Raw genomic sequence first — 6,000 nt, forward strand, 5'->3', positions numbered from 1 at the left:
CAGACAGCTTTTGTTGAAGCTTGTTTGTAACAAACGTGTAAACATAGAGGCGGAGGACGACAGACTGTGGACTGAAGCCTGTGGACAGCTGTAGCTGTATGAAGCAAACTAAAGTACATTCACCAGCATTATATCTGGGTCTAAAACAGAAGTTAGAGCCTCTTTAGTTTGTGTACTGTGAGTGTTCCTCATTGGCAAATGTTTTCTTAATATACAACACAAGAGATGCTATTCAGTGTTATGGCCCGCTGTGAGTCTTTGTAATTCACACGTGTTTGATGTCTTCCTGATTTTCATATTGTAGATATTGTATCGCATTGTAAAAAGTTTACCAATGTTGTCAGTGGGCAAACAGTTACCTCAGTCTACAACATGAGGACTACCTGTCTTTGGTCAAAGTAGTTTGTTTTTCTTCCGGAAGGACAGAAATAGCAGATCTTTTGTAAGTCAAATGTTTTCAGGCATAAATTAACACCTTTGCTAGTGAAAAAAAAAAGACGGCCAAATTGCACCATTTAAAAAAATCTGATTACCTAAAATACCAGTAATTAAAGTCCTGTAATTTTTTTTTAAAGACCACTATCTGTAGAACTAGTGCATGTCTTGTAAAGCTTTCAGTAACACAATAAACAAGTCATCACTGACTGAAGTGAACACTTGAGCCCGAGGGCTGTTGCTCTCTTTAGTAACAACGCTCGGTTGTTCTAATTGGATTAACTTGTCTGAGTGTTTCCTGATAGACCTGAACCTGGTTCCCCACACAGCCTTCCCGCCCTCCAGCCTCTTTGCATTTGGAGGTAGCGGTGCATGTCTAATGGCGGCTCCATGAGGTTAACCTCTGCTCATTTGTTTTGCAGGCTTTTCTCCCTGGCTGCCCGTTCATGTCCACACATCCAGGACATCGAAGTGACAAATCATTTACAGATGCTTTTCAGCTCAACACGTCCACCTCACACGCATATAACAGCAGCCTGGGATCAGGACACTTTGTGAAATGAGCATTTTGTCTTAAAACACAAACACTGTGTGAAATGGTTTCCCCCAGCAGGACTGGATCAGAGTTTGACTTCCAAATAACACGATGGCAAGAAAGAGTGTGGACGTCTGTATTTGTGATGGACAAATACTTCTGCGTTAACCTCCGGTGACCTGTGTTCAACCCTCAACTCAAGAGTTTGAGTAATCTTTTTAAGACTTTTCTCATTTAACCATGACCCAAACTAATTGAACTTATGATAAACTAAACTCAAACATTAGTGCAGTACTTTACATATCCTACTTTAAAGTGAACAAAAACAATCCAAAGTACTAATCTTGTGAGTCCGAGTTAATTTCTTCTCCTGTTTATATCACACACCAACACAGTATGTTTAATGTATTGGACTCTGGTAACACTTAAATAATGCTGATTATACCAGAGAATCTTCAGGAACATCCTGATTATTGATGGCTGTTCCTGAATAACTTAATAAAGGATCAGCTGTAACCGCCCTGTAGAGCCGTGCAGAGCGGCGGCCGCAAGCTAGCTAGTGGAGCACACTCACTAAAATGTATTTACCAGACTCGACAAAATAAGGAGAAGCTTATATGACAACACACACATAAGATGAACGACTTCCTTCTCTGCACAGGAATACTTGACACCACTAAATCTTTTACATAGAAAATCATTGTTAGCCGCTATATTAATGTTCATAATGTTAAATATGGCTCCTTAAATGACAGATCACAAATCACAAATGACAGATTTTTGGAATTCTCCAAAGAAGATTGGCGGATATTAAAAGTAAAAGGACATGTAGGTTTTAATGAATGGAAGGTTGTGCGATGGGGAACAACATGCCAGACAGAAGTAAACACATCGGAAGAGAAGCTCTGGAAGCTATTGTGACTGAGCTAATGGATAGCTCGTCAGCTAGCGGTTAGCCACTCTTTTTGCAAATAGTCACTTGCATCTGGGCCCTAACAGTTTAGCATGGAAGAGCTAACGTCACTTTGTAAGTGATTGCTGAATAATAATAAAATATTTTCAAAATAGATTTGTCATGATATTGTAAGCTATTGTATTGTGTATTTAAACAGTTCTCTATGAAGTAGTGTACTGAGGTATGCTTCCAGGGCTTTTATTCTGAAGGGGAAAATGGAAGGTGAGGAGAGGAGGATTTGTTCGAGTGAAGAGGGAGACAAGAATATAGTGGTTATCTAACGGAGCAGCGTGTTATTATTTTATTCATGTTGAATAAGTATAAGCGCAAGAGAAACCCTCGGCTACAATATGAGTGTTGACTCACCAAACAATCAACCAACAATTGTCACAGTATTCTTCGGCTTATCAATTGCATGTTTGCGACAACTTCATCCTGGTTAAATTGAGCAACATCATATATGTAATTCATAGCATCATTTGAAAAGGATCAAAAAGGTATTTGTCTCTCGGTATTGACTATACTGTGCATGCATATTTTTTCCAAAATCATGGCCCAGTGACCCGGAGAGGTGGGGCTTCCCACTCTCGACTGCTCGGCCCCCAGAAGTGCTGCTTGCAGCTGTCGAAAACCACTTATTGTTTGTTGACTCCAGCGAAGTGAAGATGTTTTTTTAATATTGATTCATAATATTGAGAGTGTCGCGTACCCAAACTGCATCAACTTCCACGCTGCATGTCCTCGGGTCGACACCAATACACCCCCAAAGTGTGAAGAAGATTGTATGAATGTTTTTTAAAATATGCAAAAGGCCCACACATACTTACATAAATATATAGAGATTTCTTGCTTTATAGTTAGATATCTGATATTAATATCATGCTGTCAATCAAGTAATCAGAGTAACAATAATGAATCATTGGAATCGGGATTAAGGATCAAAAACTTGAGTTATCATCCATAACATCCACTCCTAAATTGCTATGGGGTAAATGCAGAGACCAAATTTCATGTATGTAATATGACAAAAATAAAGTTTCTTCTTCTTTATGTCAGTGTTTTATTGAAGTTCATAGGTTCATATTAAGTATCAATGAACCCTCTCATGAATGCATTAACACTCTTACACACTAACTATTCTCCGAGACTACACATCCTGTCCTGAAACATTATCAGCTTTAGATTCTAGAGTTGTTGAGAGCAACACGAACAGCAAACAGAAGTTTGACATTTTGGCGCAGTCAGCTCCTGCAGAAACAACAGGAAGCACAAATGCAGGTTGCTAATCTCGTACTGTTAACGACTGCGCTTTGGAGCGTGCCCAAAGAGGAAACCCGAGCCCGTCGTGGTAGCCGAGCACAGACAGGTGAGGGGCCTGCTGTCGGTTCAAAGAATGTTCTGCTAGGATGTTCACACACACACAAATACAAACACACGTTACGCCACACTCTCCTTCTGTGTCTTACAGGCTTCTACACAATATTATTTTATCAATATCTACAGCCAGTCTCTTTAAAACTATTTCGTTATTATGCGGTGACAAATTTAGGTGGGAAATATGAATATGATAGAATGATTCTGCATTGCTTCTGCTGAGGATGTGAGGCAGAGTTTTCATGTAGGCTGAGTAGCATGTGTTTAAGATAAGATAAGATAATCCTTTATTAGTCCCTCAGTGGGGAAAATACAGGATTACAGCAGCATTGCTCACAAGTAAATAAAGATAAAAATCGAGTAATATAAATAATAAGTAGAACGGTAATAAAACAAGCGGTCAGCAGACGGTCTGCCTCACCAGAGGAACTATGCAGAGCAATGATTCGTTTAAGGCTGACCCAAAGGCGTCAAAGCTTCAACTGTTGCCTTAAGACTCAAAACCAAAATCAGTATTCAAATGCAGCAGGTCAGATTTTTTTTCATAATTTATGCATTATTCCAAAAAATCCCACTTCAAATAAAATACAAAAGGAAAACAAAAGCATCCTGATTGACTATGTGTGGTCCTCCTGACTGAATGGGAACAGGACAGATGGGAGGCTGAGTGTGTGAGGACGCAAAGGCAGCGGGAAAAACCCTTCTCTGACAGCTGAATACCTGAGGTCTGTGACTCTTCCTCACTGACTGACAGTGAATATCATAGAATACTCCTCACTGATGCTTCAAAGCCCTTGAATGGGACCCCTTAAACCTCATCAAAAAGCCTGTTGGAATGGATTTTGGATTCTTGCATGAAATACATTCACTGTGGCAAAAAAAGTAGTTACAGGTTTTGTTCTGCAGGATCATTTTCACAAATGAACACGCAACATGACTTCACCACCACGAAGCTAAAGTGTTCTAATGAAGTTTAGTCTCATTTTCACTCGTGTTAGAAACTGCTAAATTCCCCAGAGGAGTGTTTACTGAACTATTTTGTATCAGAAAACAAGACATTACAATCTCTTCAGCTTGTGTCAACTGCAAACCTTCTTTCAGGCATCTTACCAAACACACAGTGCAAAGATGCTGACTTTGTTCTGTCTTTGAGGACTCTGCAGCGCTCCACGAGGCAGTAACATTGCTGTTAGTTACACCCGTCACTTGTTCTTTAGCTACGACATTAGCAACACAGTCATTTGACACTTTATTAAAGTAACTTAACCGCACACAGATCAAGTGAAGCTAACACCAAAACATGTACAAATATGACAAGAAATTATATTTACATCTTTATTTATAACACTTTACCAATGTTTAAAAGGACCATGCAGGATTTTACAAAGATATGCTCATAATTTAATGTAACAACATTCACATTACTATAAATCCAAGAAAGACAGGTAGTGGGATATGTAGATACTCCATTATATTGTAAATACTTCAAAATTCATGAGGAACATTTCATTTGATAAACACAAAACAACACTCCATGCTGCAGGGAAAGGCCATGAGATTTCTGCGTTGCGGTTCTGTCAGCAGTGAAAGCGTCTTTGTGTCTTTGTGTCTGTACCTGAGGCTCAGCTGTGGAAAGAGCAGCGCGTCTGTGGTATTGATCCCTGGAAAGCAGACAGCAGACTTCAGTGTTAGTTTTTGGGATTATCCTGATTTCTCGCTCCACGCGAGGTATTCCCATCCCATTTGAGACGTGTGTCCATATGCTCAAATGTCAGAAAATGTCACGGCAATCAAAACAACACAAACAGTGCATTGTTGACCAGACTGCAGCACCTCAGAGGATGCAGAACACACACTGTATCTGGAGGTACAGTCGGAGACTTAAGGGCAGGGAATACAGAGATTATTGTGTTCATCCTGTCTTCAATCCTTTATCAAATGTTTACTTAAAAGTTATAATTCTCGTTCATCCTTTGGATCTCTTTTAGACTACATAAAAATACGCAACTCAAATTATTAGGAAATAGAAAATAATATTTGGATTGATGGAAAATCTTGATTCTAGCAGTTTTACTGAGGTATGATACGCTGCTTACAGTTATTATTGGGAAATTAAACAGGTCATAATTCCTTATATATGATCTATTTCATATTGCACTGGAAGCTTCTCCTTAAAAACATATTTTTTTAAGTTGATCAACTTATTAAATTTGATACATCGTTAAATTACATGAAACACATCTCAATATTGTCTAATTAACCCTCTGCCAATATTGTTTTTGACTAAACAGGGTTTGACTGGCAGGAACACATTATACTAAACCCCTTGTTTATGATCCATAAGGATCACAGATCTACTGTCAAAGACACTTCTACATGGGGATCGAACCACCAACCATGTGAAGAAAGGACCAACGCTTCAGCGGCGTTGTCATGAGCGAATGATGTAACTTTAACAATGAACACTTGACTCTATTAAAATAGACTCACATGTGGTTTTCTCTTGTTGATGTCTAAAAGTTAATACCAATATAGAATTCCAAACAATATAACAGAGAATATGTTCTATCTGACCACCAAATATAAAAGTTTTAGCTTTTTAAAGTATTTTTTTAATCACATTCTCATTTATTCTCATTAATGTCATCATGGAGAAAGAAGTCTGTATTTTTATCCGTGTTACACACACTCACACACACAC

The sequence above is a fragment of the Clinocottus analis genome, unplaced genomic scaffold, assembly GCF_023055335.1.
Source record: "Clinocottus analis isolate CAN_PGR_092001 unplaced genomic scaffold, fCliAna1.0.p SCAF_9, whole genome shotgun sequence".
NCBI classification, from domain to species: Eukaryota; Metazoa; Chordata; class Actinopteri; order Perciformes; family Cottidae; genus Clinocottus; species Clinocottus analis.